This window comes from Protopterus annectens, chromosome 1.part0, assembly GCF_019279795.1.
Source record: "Protopterus annectens isolate FY-2018-M chromosome 1.part0, PAN1.0, whole genome shotgun sequence".
NCBI classification, from domain to species: domain Eukaryota; kingdom Metazoa; phylum Chordata; order Ceratodontiformes; family Protopteridae; genus Protopterus; species Protopterus annectens.
Window position 1 is genome coordinate 1,512,856,765 of NC_056725.1, and position 18,246 is coordinate 1,512,875,010.

General features: G+C 43.0%; 1 protein-coding gene across 1 annotated transcript in view; it reads left to right on the forward strand.

Annotated features, from left to right (window-relative positions):
* The window catches only part of PHF10 (PHD finger protein 10), a 539,251-nt gene that overhangs the window by 45,243 nt on the left and 475,762 nt on the right, over positions 1-18,246 (forward strand). The gene's annotated exons all lie outside the window — the stretch shown is intronic.

Genomic DNA, 18,246 nt, shown 5'->3' on the forward strand with positions numbered 1-18,246 from the left:
CCGGCTGTCGAGACTTTATCTCTGCATGAGGCTCAGGTCTTGGAGCCGGTATCAGAGGTACCACCTTCGGCTATCCTTCGCTCGGTGACTGCTTCGATCCCTTCGACCCGTTCTTCGAGGCCACTTTCCGACTCCGATGTGTATTGAGTGGTACAGAAGCTTATGGAGAACTCGGCCTTGTCCAGATTAATCGAGGTTTCGTCCCAGCTGGTTTCGAAACTCGAAGCTATTCCAGTTCCCTCAACACTTCCTCCTCAGAGACCCGTCGAGTCATCAGTGTTAGCAGTCGAAGAACCGATGATTGTAGAGCCCTCGGTGCCGAAGCCTCCAGTAGTGCTATCGGCTCCGTTGACCTCGACTCCTTCGGAACCAGCCGGAGAGTCTCGGAGCCGAAGATCTTTCCTGGGTTCCGGGGGGGACAGTCGAACCGAGATATTGGTTCCGACTCTTCCCCTCGGTGCCTCGGCTCAGATCAGTTCGGATCCGTCCTCGGTGTCCGAGCCCGTGGTTCTGATTCCGGAGAAACGACCCCCTTTCTTCGGGTCGGGGCACCGGTGCCTTTGACATCATGAGGAAGGTCTTGTCTGATCAGACACATACTTCATCGGTATCTTCATCTTCTTCTCCAAAAGGTCCGCCTTCTGCTTCTGTGCCTTCGGTTCCTACTAAGCGTCGAGACCCAATGCCTCAGAAGTCCCCACAGGGCAACTCTGGTTCCTCGGATGCATCCCCAGAAGCTCCCGCTGAGGATGTTCCGAGGAAACGACTGTGCAAGAGGAGGCACATAGATTCCCCTCAGGAATCTCTCACGTCTGATTCTGATTTAGATGAAACAGAAGGGTCCCCACGGTCCACCTCTGAGGATGTCTCGTTTGCAGACATTTTGGAAATCCTGAAGCAAAGAGGGGACTGGCAAACCCTTACCCCTTCTGTGGATGAATCGGTATTACTGAAGGCATTTGGGGCTCAACCTTCTACCTCCTGGGTGACTCCACCCTTTGACGATCTCATGGATCTTATAGCTCGGAGGGCTTGGGAAACACCTGATACAGTGGAACCAGTCCCCCATAAACCAAATAAATACATGACGGCCCCCCAAGAGTTTTATCTTACAAAAGGAGTTCCCGTAGATACTATGGTGGTGGCGGCGGCTACTAAGAAAGAGATGTCTGAATCATCTTCCTCTGTCCATCCTCCTAATAAGGATTCTAGGACAATGGACAGATATGGGAAGCGCATATTTAGTTTGGCGACTTTTTCCATCCGATCGCTCAACTACCTTACGCATTTCACGCGTTTACAGAGAGATCTCATTAAGGAATTGGGAGATACTCTCCAGGGAGACATAGATGCTGCTGTCACCGAGAAAGTGACAGCCAACTTAACACCCTAAATTCCATAGTAAACTTGTCCATGAGGCTGATTTCATACGCAGCCGAAGGATCGAGTAGAGCGGCAGCTTCAGCAATTGCCCTGAGAAGACAATCCTGGTTGCGCTTATGCTCCTTTGCGGAAGCCTTTAAGACTTCCTTTGCCAACGCCCCCTTCGATGGTGCCTCCTTGTTTGGGCCCAAAGTAAAGGAGACTCTCACGAGGTGTGAACAAGAAGGGAAGACCCTGTCTGCCGTAGGGGTCCGTTTTTCCGTTCCATCTAGACCCTACCCTAAAGGGCAACGAGGAGGAAAGATGTGGTTCCGAAAGACTCGGGGATCTTTTCAACACACCCAAAGTGACGCCCCCTCCAGAGGCAGAGGAGGGGGAAGAAACAGAAGACGCCGCCCAGCCGGCAGAGGGGGTCCGCAAAATCAGGGTGACAGAGAGACCTTCTCTGGAAAGCCCTTCCAGCACTCCTGAGTGCAGGCTCGGCTCTCCTACTCTGGAGGCAGTCGGGGGTCGCTTGGCTTTATACCCAGAGGCCTGGCTAAATCTTACATCAGATTACCGAGTAAAAAGCATAGTTACCAGAGGCTACAACATCCCCTTCATAAAAATGCCACCCAACTCCAAAAAACTCCCAGACGTTCCACCCAGTCTGCGAGACCAAGCAACCATAGAGATAGGAAGGTTGCTCGAAAACAGAGTCATCCAACCAGTCCCAGCGGACCAAATAGGATCCGGAACTTACTCAAGGTTCTTTTTAGTTCCAAAGAAAACAGGGGACTGGAGGCCAATTTTAGACCTCAGCAAGTTAAATACCTTTGTGAAAAAGGAAAAGTTCCGGATGGTCACGCTTCAGTCAATCCTCCCTTTTCTGCAAAAGGGCGACTGGATGTGCTCTATAGATCTCAAAGACGCATACTACCGTATCAAAATGGTCTGGGCGTCCAGAGATCACTTGCGCTTCCGGCTTGGAGCCAGTCATTTCCAGTTTCGCGCTCTGCCCTTTGGTCTCACCTCAGCCCCCAGGGTGTTCACCAAATGCATGGCAGTAGTAGCGTCTCACTTGAGACTAAACGGATTCCGGGTGTTTCCTTATCTAGACGACTGGCTCCTTTCCGCTACCACCGAGTGTCGTCTTCTACAAGCCAGGGACTACACCATCAGTCTTTGCTCTTCACTAGGCATAACAGTGAATTTTGGAAAATCTGTCTTATCGCCGTCACAGCGTATCTTATTTATAGGAGCACAGCTAGACACTTCCCTGGCTCAAGTTACTCTCCCCCCACCAAGAGTATCGGACCTCAGGCATCAAATTTCGCTCCTTCACAACAAGAGAGTCCCTGCACGACAAATATTAAGAGTGCTAGGCTTGATGGCAGCCTCCCTTCTTGTAGTTCCTTTAGGTAGGATGCACATGAGGATTCTTCAATGGATGCTATTCGCCCAGTGGTCATATCTACAACTTCCACTATCTCACGAAATCTTGATCACGAATTCTTGCAAGAAGGATCTCTTGTGGTGGTACACAGTCAAGAGCTAACACTAGGACGACCCTTTGTCTTACCCAGTCCGGTAGCAACTCTAACCACGGATGCTTCCCTGATAGGGTGGGGGGGGGTTCTTTCAGGGACAAACAGTCCAAGGTCAATGGTCCAACTTTGAGTACAATCTGCACATCAATGTTCTAGAGCTGAGGGTAGTGTTTCTATCGTTGCAACACTTTCACAAGTCCTTACCTCGGGAAACAGTGACAGTTCAGACAGACAACATGTCAGTGGTCTGGTACATAAACAAGCAAGGGGGAACCAGATCTTACCCGTTATGCCCTCAGAATTTGGCAATGGGCAAAGTCCACTGGACGCTTTCTGATAGCAACGCACATCCCGGGGACTTCCAACGTAATCGCGGACAGGTTGAGCAGAGCGATCCTGTTCCCTCATGAGTGGTCCCCCAAACCTAAAGTGGCTGAAGAGATCTTCCGCAGATTTCCGCAGATGGGGCCAGCCTTGCTGCGACCTGTTTGCATCCCCATTGAATGCCAAATGCAGAAGCTACTTTGCCCTGTTGCCCCCCCAGGGGGTGTCCTCAGGGACGCACTGGTATACGATTGGCCCCCGGGTCTCCTTTACGCTTTTCCTCCTGTTCCACTAATTCCCAGGTTTTTGCAGAAAGCCAAACGTCTGGACAGGACCATAATACTGATAGCCCCATTCTGGCCTCGACAAATCTGGTTTCCTTTCCTTCAATCTCATCAAGTGGAGGAACCATGGATACTGGACCCGGAGCCAGACCTGTTGACACTTTCGTCGGGAGTTCCTCACACCTTCCTCAAGTCCCTCAAACTGACAGCTTGGCTGCTCCGCTTCCCATCTTAGCCAGGTCGGAGTTACTATCCCCTGCAGTACAACAAATTATTGTATCTTCTCACAAACCATCTACAAGAAAATTGTACATCAGCAAATGGAACCATTTTGCGCACTGGGCCTCCAAACAAGGTATAGATCCATTCGGGGCTCCAGTACACAAGATACTAGATTTCCTCACCACACTTTTTCAAGAAGGAGCATCAACATCCACTATAAGGGTTCAACTGGCCGCTATATCCAATTTTCATATTGGTCGTGAGGATGGTTCTCTTATGTCCAACAGGCTTTGTAAAGCCTTCATGAAAGGTACCCGTCCCCCCTTTCGTAATCCAATAGCCCCTTGGAATCTTAATCTCATGCTGTCACAACTTTGCCCCCTTTTGAACCTGCAACCACAACTCCGTTAAAATTTCTTTCATGGAAAACACTTTTTCTGGTTGCCATCACTTCTGCCAGAAGAGTTTCAGAGTTACAGGCTCTATCTATCCGACCCCCGTACATGATTTTTCATCCAGATAGAGTAACCTTGAACAATCCGTCCTTCCTTCCGAAGGTTTGTTCGATTCAGAACATCAATCAATCTATCGAACTACCTACCTTCTTTAAAAATCATTCCAATAAGCTAGAGTACACATTGCACAAGTTGGACGTTCACAGACAACTAAGATTTTACTTACATAGGGCAAAATAGTACAGAAAGTCAGATCAACTATTTGTCTCATATGCTGACCAAAGAAAAGGACAGGCAGTAACGAAGGTTACCTTATCCAAATGGCTCTCAGATTGCATAAATTTGGTATATGCTGAATCCAAACAGCAACTCCCTTTCAAACCCAGAGCTCATTCTACAAGGGCGATTGCTACCTCTTCAGCCCATACCGCTCATTTGCCTTTAGATACCATTTGTGCAGCGGCAACTTGGGCAAAACCACATACCTTTATCGCCCACTACAAGCTAGACAAGAGCTCCAGGGACAGGGCGACGTTTGGTTCCACTGTACTCAGGAATGTTCTCCCTTGAGCCACCCAGGAAAAAGGAGCTAGGGACGCTACCCGTGTGTAAGAACAAACGACGAGATCGAACAATTTCACATTAAGAAGTTATGTCTTACCATAACGATCCATGTGAATTGTTCATCTCGCCTTTGTTCTTACATTCCCCCCCTCCATCCCCCGTCCTACGGTCTGGGAGAACGGTTTTCAACTAGATTCCTTTTCAGCCTTTTCTAGGTATGGTTGGCATGTTATTGTGCATTAGTAATGGCATCTTTTATCCTCTACTTGGCAGTAGGGTTCCAGACACTTTGTTGTATCTGTTTATAATTGTTCTAGACACGGTTCTAAAAGGGATTCTTCTGGTATAGCAAACTAGATCTGAGGGTTAGCACTGGAGGATCATGGGATATTACTGTGCCTCGAGCTTTCTCGAAGATGCGAGCTAGTGATGCGGCCGACTTTGAGCCGAGTATCGGCTCCAAACCCGTGTGTAAGAACAAAGGCGAGGTGAACAATTCACATGGATCGTTATGGTAAGACATAACTTCTTATTACAAATTGTTAGAAAATTTTGCTTTTTGGGCAATCCATTAAAGGATTAAATGCAAAAGGAGAACAGTTTGTCACAATTTTTTCCTTTGTAATGCTAGAGGCGTAAATAGTAAAATGGTCTGTATGGAGGCCAGGGCTAAAGCTGACAAGATGGATGCTTTACTTGTTATTGAAACATAGTTTAAAAGCTTGTTAATTTTAGGAGAGGAGGAAGAGGGGATGGGTATCAATATATGTAAATTAATTAAATTCCTCTCCGACATATAGATGTTAGCCTTTTTAAGTTATTGTAGTGAATACTGTTAGAGTTGGGGTGAACATCACGGCTTGTTTTTATACGCCCTTCCCAAATCAGAACTGTAATGAACTGTCTGGTTTTGTGGACGATTTGTATATTTCTTTCTCAGAAAGAATTGATATTATTGATGGAGATCTTAACTGTTCTAATGTAAGATGGGTATATCAACCATTTTCTAGAAGTGCTATGTATAATTTCGTTAATATTAGTTTGGAGCACTGTTATACACAATTGGTAGAGGAACCAACCAGTAATGGGAACATTTTAGATGTTGTATAGGTTAATGTTCACGATATTTATGGCTGGTTAGTTGAGTGTAAACTAGGTAGATGTTCTTCATTCCACATTGCTGCAGTCCTAACTATTGGGTAGTCCGCTGTCCAGTCGGCCCGAATACCAAAGTATATGGCTGACGTCGGTCAGGGCGCATTAGACTGACGTCAGTACGTCAGGGTACTAATGCGCATGACCGACGTCATATCCTCAGTCTTTTTTGCCGCATGGTCCGATGCAGAAGCAATTTTGCGAGTGCAGGTTGGCGTTCTGAAAGTTTCTGAAGCCAGAGTTTCAGACCGAATCAAAGTTGGCTAAGTACCCCGTTGGGGAATATTTTGTTTTTCTTGCCTCAGTATTTAACGGATGTCAGAAAAAGTGAATAACTGTATTTCTTGTGGGAAACAGATACCTCATAGGGATTACCATACTTTGGGTATACCTTGTTTAGGGCCTGAGCCCGACGTTGTTGGATGCCGCTCTTGTGCTAGATTTAACAAACGCACTATTAAGAGAAGGTTAGACTGTGCCAGGTTAGTGTTTGGGAAGCGTTGTAATTATAAAATGCCGTCGGATGCTCCGACGCCGGCTTCGGCTAAGAAACGCAAGGACAAAACAGCAAAGCCTAGAGTGGAAGAACCGACAGTCCCAGACGTCGGTTCTTTAGAAACTCAGTGGAGCGGAGGTTTTGCCAGGTGTTTCTTTGGAGTCTCAGGGAGAGACTTTACTGTTACAGGATGTTTCCTCTCAGGAAGTAGGCCAGGCTGAGGGGGCTTCTCAGGTGGCTGTTCTTCCCTCTCTTCCTAAGGTGGTTAGGGCCTCCCCTTCTGTTTCCAAGGCTTCCTTGAGGGGCAGGCCAAGTTTAGCTTCAGTGGGGGTTTCTCCTAGTGCTTCAGGGTCCTTGCCTAAGAAACATATGCTTAAAATGGCAGAGGATTTGATTACTATGATAAGGGGTTCTATGCCCCCTCCTGATAAGAGGCCTAGGGTGGAATCTGAGTTTGAGAGGTTTGAGCAATGCTCGGAGGCTTCTGAGTCTTCGGCTGAAGACTTGCAGGAGTACCCTCCTTATTCTGATTCGGATGTGGATGATTCTACTCCTTCAGCTTCCCCTCCTGAGGATTTTTCATTTTCAGAGACTCTGCATTCCATGAGGGAGCATTTTAAATGGGAAGGTCAAGATTTCTCTGATTCCAGGAAAAGGCTTAGGGAATTCTTGTTTTTACCCCAGCACAGGCCTTTAGCTATACCTCCTGTTTTGAATGTGGTGGAAGATGTTTTTGCAGAGGCTTCCCTGAATCCAGATTCTTTGCCTCCTGCCCCAGTTAAACCGGATAGGTATTATAGGGTGCCTGAAGCTCATAAGTTTCTTTTTAAGAGTCCTAGGGCAGACCCGGAAACTGTCTCTCAGGGGCCTAAAGGTGTGAAGGCCTCAGTTGTTAAAAATCCTGTCCCTCCTGATAAAGAGGCAAGGGCTTTGGATAGATGGGGAAAGAAAGTGTATACTTCTTCCACTTTAGCCATGAGGGCGTTGAATTGCCAGTTTCACATGTTAAAATATCAAAATTATCTTCTTTCACAGTTGAAATCTAAGGTGGATGCTCTGGCGGAAGGTATTGAGTGTAAAGAGTTGCAGGATTTAGTTCATGTGTCTGAACAAGTGGGTAAACATTCCTTGCAATGTGGTTTTGATGCTGTGCAGGCCTCCTCCAGGGTGGCTGCCACTGGTTCTGTGCTTCGTAGGCACGCCTGGTTGAGAGATCAGAACTTAGCTGAGCATGTTAAGACAAGGATTTTGGATGCTCCTTTACAGTCTGATGTGTTGTTTGGTTCGCCTGTGGAAGCAGTTTTAAAGAAGATGGAGGACAAGGCTAAGTCTATGCAAACTGTTAAGGATTTTTTGCAGGTGCAGCCTCCGAAGTTTAGTAGAAATTGGCCTGCTAAGGGATGGACTTATCCTGCTTATGATTCCCAGTCTAGGGGTAGGTCTAGGCGTGGTAGGGGCAGAGCTCAAGGGGCTTTTAGGCCTAGGACAGGAGTTCACCTGCTCAGACTTCTGGTGAGAGCAGGGGTCAGTCCTTTCGTAAGCAGACCCAATGACCTGCCTTTTCAGCTGCCAGTGCCTTCTCGCCTGGCGGCACCTCTGGGAGGAAGACTGTCTCTTTTCAAAGAAAATTGGGATTTAATTACCCAAGACAAATGGGTTCTGGATATCATTCACCACGGTTACAGGTTTTATTTCCATACCTTGCCTCCTTTCAAAGGCATGCCAGACATCCCTCCTCCACAAAGACAAGAGGCTCACAAGCAAATTTCTCAGTTACTCCAAATAGGGGCCATTCAGCGGTTCCTGTGCCGGAAAGGGGCCTAGGATTTTATTCCGCCTGTTCCTAGTACCGAAGAAGGGGAACACGTGGAGACCAATTTTGGATTTATCTATCCTCAACACTTATCTGGACATTCCCAAGTTCAAAATGTTGACGTTACAACAGCTTTTACCTCTGCTGGGCAAAGATCACTGGATGGTAACTTTAGATCTCAAGGAAGCTTACCTTCATGTGCCTATAAGACTAAATTGCAGAAAGTATCTGCGTTTTCGAGCTGGAAATTCTCATTATCAGTTCTCTGCATTGCCCTTTGGCTTATCTACTGCACCCAGAGTATTCACAAAGGTTCTGGCTCCAGTGATAGCTTACTTCAGGCTAAAAGGAATTCAAATCTATCCTTACTTGGACGATTGCCTGATTCTGGCTCAAGAAAAGGAAGACCTTCTACAGCATTTGGAATATGTCATAGCAGTGCTAAGATGCCTAGGGTAGTCTGTGAACGAAATAAAGTCCAGTCTAGTACCCTCTCAAGACATGTGCTTTCTGGGTGTAAGACTGAATACAGCAGCCCAGATGGCCTTTTTAACCCCGGACAAACAAAAGAATCTTTCCAGTTACTTCCATCAACTATCTCTTCAGTCCGGGCTGACTGCAAGGACAGTCCTTCAAGCCTTAGGGTTCATGGCATCTTGTATTCTGGTGCTTCCCAATGCCAAACTGCATATGAGGAAGCTACAATGGTATCTCAAAATGTATGGACACAGCACTGCCAGGATTTGGACACTGTCATTCAAATAATACCTTGCATTCAAAAGGAATTTTTGTGGTGGGCTCAGGAATGTCACCTAAACAAGGGACTCTCTGTGACCCGGCCAGAGGCGAGTCAGATTCTAACGACAGATGCCTCAGACATTGCTTGGGAGCTCATCTGAATGGAAAGTGGATACAAGACAAGTGGCCTGCCAGACTACAGCATCTACATATCAACATGAAGGAGATGTTAGCAGTCCAGTTTGCATTAATGGCTTTCAAGGAGTTACTTCTTCCAGGGCAGGTGTTGATTCTAACAGACAACACAACTGTCATGTGGTACATCAACAAACAAGGGGAACACATTCTTACCCATTGTGCAGGCAAGCAATGATTTTATGGGAAACTGCTAAGCTTGCAACTAACTCTTCAGGCAAGGTTTCTGCGGGAGCACAGAACTCCTTAGCAGATGTGTTAAGCAGACAAATCATGGATCCCCACAGTGGAAACTGGATCTTCATGTATTTCAAAAGTTGACAGTGTCCTGGGGAACTCCAGACATAGATCTGTTCGCTTCTCCACTAAACCACCAGCTGCCAAAGTTTTGCACAAAGAGGTTTCATCGCACAGCTTGGAAAGTGGATGCTCTTTCTTTCAGTTGGAAAAATCTTCATGTGTATGCGTTTCCACCTCTGCCTCTTCTTCCAAAGGTGCTTCTAAAGGTCAGACAAGACAAGCCAAGGATGATTTTAATAGCTCCACATTGGCCTCGGCAGCACTGGTACCCATTACTGAGGAGTCTGGTAAAGAAGCCTCCATGGCCTTTACCCTTGATTCCACATCTGTTGTCTCAGAAGGACGGTCGTCTGCTCAATGTCAAGCTTCACTCTCTTCATCTAACAGCCTGGCATATTCTGTTTTGAAAGACAGCAGGTCTCATCTTCCTCAACAAGTTTTAAATGTGATTATGGAAGCCAGAAGACCTAGTACAAGGAAAGTGTACGCAGAAAAATGGAAGAGATTTTTATTTTGGACTGCAGCAAAGAATTTGGAGATTTGTGAGCCTAATTTGAGTGTGGCTCTTCAATATCTTACTGAGTTATTGGACAAAGGTTTGTCTTTCTCTTCCATTAAGATTCATGCTGCAGCAATTTCAGCTCACTATGATTGTGACCCACCATTGTTTTCACATCCTTTGTTCAAGCAATTTCTTAGAGGGGCAAAGAATATAAGACCCCGACGTAGAGCTCCTACTCCTGCTTGGGATCTCAATTTTGTGTTGGAGAAACTTACTCTACAACCTTTTGAGCCTGCAGCTACTGCTGAACTGAAATACTTGTCATGGAAGACTGCTTTTTGTTGGCCATTACTTCTGCAAGAAGGGTTTCTGAGTTACAGGCCCTTATGGCGGTTGAGCCTTTTTTGATTTTTCATAAGGATAGGGTATCATTACGTAGTAATCCTTCCTTTATGCCTAAAGTGGTTTCTAGTGTGGCTTTAAACCAAACTATTCATTTGCCTACGTTTTATGCAGATCCCCAAAATAAAGGGGAAAAGATTTTGCATACTTTAGATGTACACAGGCAATTGCGTTATTATTTGAGCAGGACTAAGGATTTTAGGCAGTCTCAGCAGTTGTTTGTTTCTTTTGCTTTGAGTTCTCAGGGCAGGCCTGTGTCAAAACAAACTATTTCTAGGTGGATTGGGTTTTGCATTGCATTTTGTTATTCCCATCATGGCAAGGAGATTCCAGCTGGGATTAGGCCTCATTCCACTAGGGCTACTGCCACTTCAACAGCTTTTAAGGGGTGGCAACTAAGGATATTTTGGAGGCAGCTACTTGGAGTTCAGTGCATACTTTCTCTAAGCATTACCACCTTCCTCTCTACTCTAAGTCTAGGGCTGGTTTTGCCACAGCTATTTTGCAAGGCATGTTATCAGCTCCTGCTTCCTTATGATTTGCCAGCCTCCCTTACCTCTGCTTTGGGATTCTACCCAATAGTTAGGACTGCAGCAATGTGGAATGAAGAACATAGTACAGTTTTGTACCTACCATAAATGTAGATGTTTGAGGATCCACATTGCTGCAGTCCAATTTACCCTCCCTCCTTCCCCTCTGTATTTAGGGGTGGTTGTGTAGGTGAGGTTATATTCTGCTATTTTTGTATATTTTGTATATATATATATATATATATATATTTTGGTGCAGATATGTTGGGAGTTTTTGGTTTTTGGCCTTATCTTTTCAGGGTCTTCTGACATCTGGGGCAAGAAAAGACTGAGGATATGACGTCGGTCATGCGCATTAGTACCCTGACGTACTGACGTCAGTCTAATGCGCCCTGACCGACGTCAGCCATATACTTTGGTATTCGGGCCGACTGGACAGCGGACTACCCAATAGTTAGGACTGCAGCAATGTGGATCCTCGAACATCTACATTTATGGTAGGTACAAAACTGTACTGTCTGATCAACTGGATGTAAATTGGAAGTTTGTAAGTAACTTCTCTAGCTTGTTAAAAGAAGACGAAATGTGGAGGGGAAAGCCTTTTGTAGGGCTAAGTGTAAGCATATAAATAGGAGGTTAAAGGCATGATTTTGGGGAGCAATCACTATAAAGTGAATATTATGCTATCATGGTAAAAGTTTTATGATTTTTTTTGAAACAACTAGATGATTATATGCCAACAGTATGAAGCAGACCAGTCAAGTGCTTGGATTAAATGCCAACAGTATGAAACAAACCAGTCAGGTGCTTGGCTTTCTTGTGTAAATGGAGTATTGATGCATTTCATAAAAGAAATTTCTTGTTTCGGAAGAAATGTAAAAAAAATTTCCAAGTAAAGAAAGTAAGAGGGTAAAGAAAAGCTAGATACATCTACATTGTCTCATAACTTTCCTAAAGATGCAAGTCTGAAATAAATTTGGCTTGTCATGTTTCCAGTAATAAGACTTTAGGTGCCTATGAAATTCTTTCCAATGGAAGAGAACAACAGACCATTGCAAATCTTATAGGTAATGGAGGCCAGATTACTAATCCTAAGATTTATGTAAATTTCTTTTCTGGATAATTGTTTTTTCTGGGTCTGTGGAAAAGTACAATATTGGGAATTAATTGATGTCATGAAGTGTGCCCAATTTTGTCTCACGATCACGTTTAGAAAGCCTTTAAAATGATGCAACAGAATTCAGTGGCTGGTCCCAATGAATGAATGAATGAATGGGTATTTTCTTTGGTTAATATAGAGAGTATTTTCTTTGGTTAATATAGTGAGTACTGTTCCACGGTTTACCTTCATATGTCCAACAACCACATCCTCGGAACTGCAAACCGCGAATTCCCAGAACCGTGAAAACCAAATCACCGAATTACAAAATCTCGCCCCCTTTTTGAGCCATGGTAGCACTTGTTTCAGCGGTGAAGCGATCGGAAATATTGAAATTCGATTTTATTTCTATGTTTAGGGAAGTCGGTGGGGTGGAATTTCCATGAACGGTTCGTGTATCTGCACATTTGAAGAATGTGCTTTCAGGCATATGAAGGTAAACCCTGTTCCTCATTTGTTTCAGAAGTGGTTATATTCCTGCTGTTTGGAAGGAAGCTTTAGTGATTCCTTTTTCCCAAAGAACGGGATTCTTTGGGCTGATTAATTTAACTTGTGTTCTGGGGAAATATTTTGTGAGAATTATACCCGAATATAATTTTGATCATATGAATTATTAGCGTGATACTCCACCGGCATAGTTTTGTTAGGGATGGTCTTGTGTAACCAACTTGTTATCCTTTTATCAAAATGTTTGGTAAACTCTTGATGTTGGTTTGACAGTTGCAGTGTTTTTTGAATTTGAGTAAGGCTTTTGATAATGTTCACACAAGGATTCTGGCATTGTTGCACTATAAGGTAAATAGATTTGTGATAAGATGGGTAAGGAATTGGTTAGAAAAAAAAAGATTTCTCATGTAAAAATTGGGTATAATATCTCTGAAGAGAAAGAAGTCGATTGTGGAGTTCCTCTGGGATCAGTGCTTGGTCCTTTACTATGTCTAATTTTCCTATGGTAGATAATATCTGGATTTGTAAATGTGTGGTTGATTCTAAGCTCAGATCAGTTATTACATCAGTTGATGACCAACATCGTATCCAAGCTTTCTTAGATAGGCCTGATAGTTAAACAGTGAAGAATGCTATGGAATTTACTGTTAGAAAAACGGAAGTTCTGCATTTGGCGAAAACGGTTTGTTATTCCTATGCAATGAAAGGTATGATTTAGGAGGAGGTTAATGTTGTTAGGGAGGGATTTGGGCAGCAATATTGATGGGTTAAATTTTTGAACCATTTTTTGGATATTATCCGATGCTGTGAGTAGTGCAACTGTTAAGAACAATTTCAAGTAGAGATGTCTGAGTTCTGTGCTTTATTTATAAAAATATTGTGCATCTTGTTATGGAGCATAGGGCTGTAGTTTGTTCTTACTGTAGCTTGCATGCGAGGAAATTGGGGAGAATTCAAAAATTTTTACAAGTCAGATTAAAACTGAGAGAGGAAAAGATGCTTGACTATTGGAAACATTGTTTCTCTTTGTATTAAGTTATAGTTTTATAAGGGGAGTGTTGATAATGGTATATACATGCATTTACACTGAATAATTTGCAGCAGGAGTTGGTATTAGTAAAGGTGTGCATTCATTGAATACTAGAAATAACTTGTTGGCCACTGCTGCTTCTCAAAGGACTAATTTACTAGGAAATGAATTTCATTGGCAGCTGGATGGTGGTGGAATATTTTACCAATTACAATAAGTGGGAAAGAGTTGTCTCAATTTAAATTCAGTTTGGAGAGATGGATAGGGAAGAGTGAAAAATTATATTGTGCTTACTGGATCCAAAGTATCACGTCAGGGTCACCATTGAAAAATTATATTGTGCTGCTCTCTGCTTACTTCTTGCTTGCTGTGGGATTTGAAGTCTTCTTAAGACACACAGACTTGCTGTGCTGTTTACTGATGAATCAGAGACACATCATGACTCCATCTGTAGTCTGTTTAAAGTACCAAGCCTTTCAAATTGCACATTGATAAAGAAATATATTTTGCAGCTATAAGCACAGTCATAGATAACTTATTTTATAACAAACCACACGTAGTCTGTCAGATTTGTAGCATATATTTACAAAGTTTTCCTTCATTACAGATATGAATGATGACTTCTACAAAATACCTCTCTCTGTCCTTCTCTCACATAACTGAATTACTACAATAGCTAAATACAGAGCTAGTCACGCACACAAGAGGTTGTTATTTCCTCAGTATATTTTTCTGGCCTTCTATGGGAAGTCACATAATGTCTGTTTTTAGACTTTTCTATTGTCCTTTTGTGATGTAAGCACTTTTACTGATGTGAGGATGCCATTCTGAAAGGAAACATCTGTATAAGCTGTTCCTACTGGAAAAAACATCACGTATTGCTGAATTTATAAAAAAGGATGTCTGTTAATAGATATTTGTTATGCAAACATGAGAAAATCATATAATCCTTGCTTTCCAATATTGCTTTGTTAGGCTTTTCTTTTTGATGCTGTGAAGAGAAGCCTGTCTGTTATACATATAGTATGAATGCACATTTTACATTGTTAAACTCTATACATATATTCAAGCAAACTTTTTATTCTATGCTTTATCTTTCAGCATATTTATATTCATAATATCTAACAAAGAGGATTTTTGATTGTCGATTTTACTGGTGGCAGATTTTTGTAGGACTGAGACTGTGAGTTACTGATATTTGACATTTACATGAATTCTTCAAATTACACACAACACTCCACAATGACCCTAAAAATTGTAATGAGCACCATTTCTCAGAGCACCTTGACTAACAAAAATATACAACCGTCATAGCTGACAAAAATAAAAGATTTCAACCTCAGCATCCGTTGAACGTGTGCTGCTTTTTTATTAAACGATGCTTGTAGCTCTGATACCTTTACTCTGTTGAATGGCTGCAGATGCATGAAGCTACTACTTGCGGAACACCAAGTGACCTAAACATATTTAATCATAGGTTGGGTAGTATTATGCAGTTGTTGCCACCAAATTTTTAAATAAGTATGTTGGAAGGATTGCTGTTCCAGTAGTAAACCTAGCTCAGGCATACTTTTTGTCAGTCAGTGGAAGAATTCTGGAGGACATTTGATGAGTTGAAGTAATTTATTTGGGAGGAGAGGATGGCAAAAGTTACATGGGATAATTTGATTTCCTCTTAGAGCAAACTGGTTTAATATTGACTCTATTTGAAGGGGCACTTTACAGCTACACATTTAAGGCTCATTTACTTAACTCGAGCAGAAGGTTAAAGGGATGATGATTAAATGTGGGCAGGGGAGATTTAAGTAATAAGGAGAGAGAGAGTAAGGTTTTGGATGAAAACCTTTGGGGAGAGTAACCACCAAACAGAATGTGGCATTCATAAAGTAGCAGAAAGTATTCTAAGCCAATGTGGGAATGGTGAAAGGAGATTTTATCAGTAGAGGTGACTGCAAGTAGGAGTATAGAAAACTGTCAAGATGGTGTTGGGATGAACTGGAGGAAATTAGCAAACGAACTAGGGTATTGGAAGTAAATAATTAGGGGGATGAAAATGTAACAAAGTGGGATAAGGCTAAGCTGAAGTTTGTACTGCAGGTTGGAGGCAGTCTTCCATATTCGAGATTGATAAAATATAAGCAAAGAGAAAAAAATAGGGGAGTGCTAAATGAAAGACAAGCTGTGTTAGAAATTTTAGTTGTGTTGAGAACAGAAGATGCTGTTAAAAAAAGGGTGTAAGAAATATTGCAGGATAACTATAATAGTCAGATGAGATTAGAAAATATTAGGAAAAGAGAATGGAAATGCAGTTTGGAAAGGAAGGTCTCAGGTATGCATCAAAGTCTGGAAAGATTAGAATTTTTGCATAGAAGTGTTTTATACCCCAAGAACATTTTAAGGAATTTTCCTCATGTAGATAATAAATGCTGGAGGTGTGAAGGGGAAGAGAGAAGTAACTAAGAATTTTTTTTTGTGGGGGGGGGGTAAGGAATTGGTAAATCTTAAAATCACTACAGAGTAATTTGTTAGAATTGTTGGAGTAATAAATGGCTGTAGCTAAGAAATTGATTATTTTTAGCTGGGATATAGTTTCAGATTTGCCTAGAGATAGTATGGCTTTACTAAGTTGAAACTGTTGGCTACCAGAACAATTAACTAGAAAATGGAAATTGAAATCTAAACCAGCTGCATTTGTAGTATTGAATATTGTAACAGAGATAAAAGAACTGGAGGTGGAGTCTTTAGAAAATAAAGGGAGCAAATGTCATAGAAATAGAATTTGTGGGAACTATGTATGCAGAATAATGTTCAGGAAGTGGGATAAGATGATTCTTCGTGTTTCACTGTTGCAGTCATTACATTTGGGTAATCCTGCTGGCAGGTTGCCCTCAGCCGGCCTGAATTCTAAAGTCTTGGGTCCTACGCCAGCTGCTGTCACCCCTTCCCTGACATCAGGTCGTCAGGGGTATAAAAGAAGCAGCCAACGCCATTTTCTTCAATCTTTCTTGCCGCGCGGTGCCCTTAGCAGAAGCAGTTCGCAAGTGCCGGTCGGCCGACTCCTGAGATTTTCGTGTTTTTTCAGATCCAAAGTCTTCAATAAAGCCAAGCACCCCGTTGGGGAAACTATTTTTTCTTGCTCCAGACCAATGTCAGAAAATGTTAATAATTGTATTTCTTGTGGAATGCAAATACCTCATAAGGATTTTCATTCTTACTGTATTCCTTGCCTAGGCCCTGGTCACAACATTACTGGTTGTCGGTTTTGTGCTAGATTTAACCAATGCACTATTAAGTGTCGGTATAATTTTGCTTTAAACTTTTTTGGATGCCGATTTAATTATCCTGAAATGTCGTCAGATAGCCATCCGACTACCGGAGTTTGCAAAATACTCAAAGGGATAGAAAAACAGTCGAGGCCCAAAACTGACGAAGCTTCTCCTAAACCAGTCGCCGGTTCTCAGTGAGGTGCTTTCGCAGCCCCTGATGTACTTTAGAGTCGCAGGCCGCTACTGACTCCCACGTGCAGTCGGCCATGCTGCTGGATACTCAAAGTATTGGAGCCACGGATGCTAATCCCTCAGATGGGTCTGGAGCTGCTGAGCAGGTACCGGCTTCTGAAGATGTATTCAGACCTAAACATCTTTACATTAAAACCTCTATGCACAAAAAACAGATGCGCAAAATGGCCGAAGACTTGATTACCTTGGTCATGGGTTCCCATCCCCTTCCTGATAAAAGGCCTAGGCAAGACACTGACTATGAATCTTCAGATCAGGTTTCTATTTCTTCTGATTCCTCTTCTGATCAGGAATATTTTCTTCCCCCCTATGAGGATTCTGATGCTGAAGAATCTATGCCTTCAGCATCTCCTCCTGAGGACTATTCCTTTGGGGAAACCTTGCATACCATGTGGGAGCATTTCCACTGGGAGAGCCAAGATTTTTCAGAATCTAAAAAGAGGCTCAGGGATTTTCTTTTACTACCTCAGCACAGACATCTAGCCATTCCACCTGTGTTAGACATTGTAGATGATGTGTTTTCGGAGTCTAGTCTGACTCTTGGCTCCTTACCCCCAGCTCCTGTTAAGCCTGACAGATATTACAGGGTTCCTGACTCACACAAATTTCTTTTTAAAAACCCTGCTGCTGACCCAGAAACTATTTCACAGGGTCCAATGGGAGTTCAGGCTTCCACTGCAAAAATCCCAACCCGCTCTGACAGAGATTGAAGGGCAGTGAATAGATGGGGGGAAAAAAGGTTCAGACATCTGCAACTTTGACTATAAGGGCCTTAAACTGTCAATTTCATATGCTTAAGTATCAGCAACATGTCATGGGATTGCTTAAACAGAAAATGTTAAATTCTGAATGTGCAGAAAACAAGGAAATGCAAGATTTATTGTATGCAGCAGAACAAGTTGGAAAACATACTTTGCAATGTGGTTTTGATTCTTTGGAGGCCTCCTGCAGGGCCACAGTTATGGGTTCTGTAATTAGGAGGCATGCTTGGTTAAAGGAACAAAATCTGCCTGATCATGTTAAAGTTAAATTACTAGATGCACCTTTTACAGCATAATACTTTGTTTGGTGTTAAAGCAGAAGAGGTGTTAAAGAAAAGGACAAAGCTAAATCTGTGCAAACTGTCAAAGATTTTTTACAAGTACAGCCACCTAGGTTTAGTAGACACTGGCCTAGAAAAAATTGGTCCTTTCCTGTGTC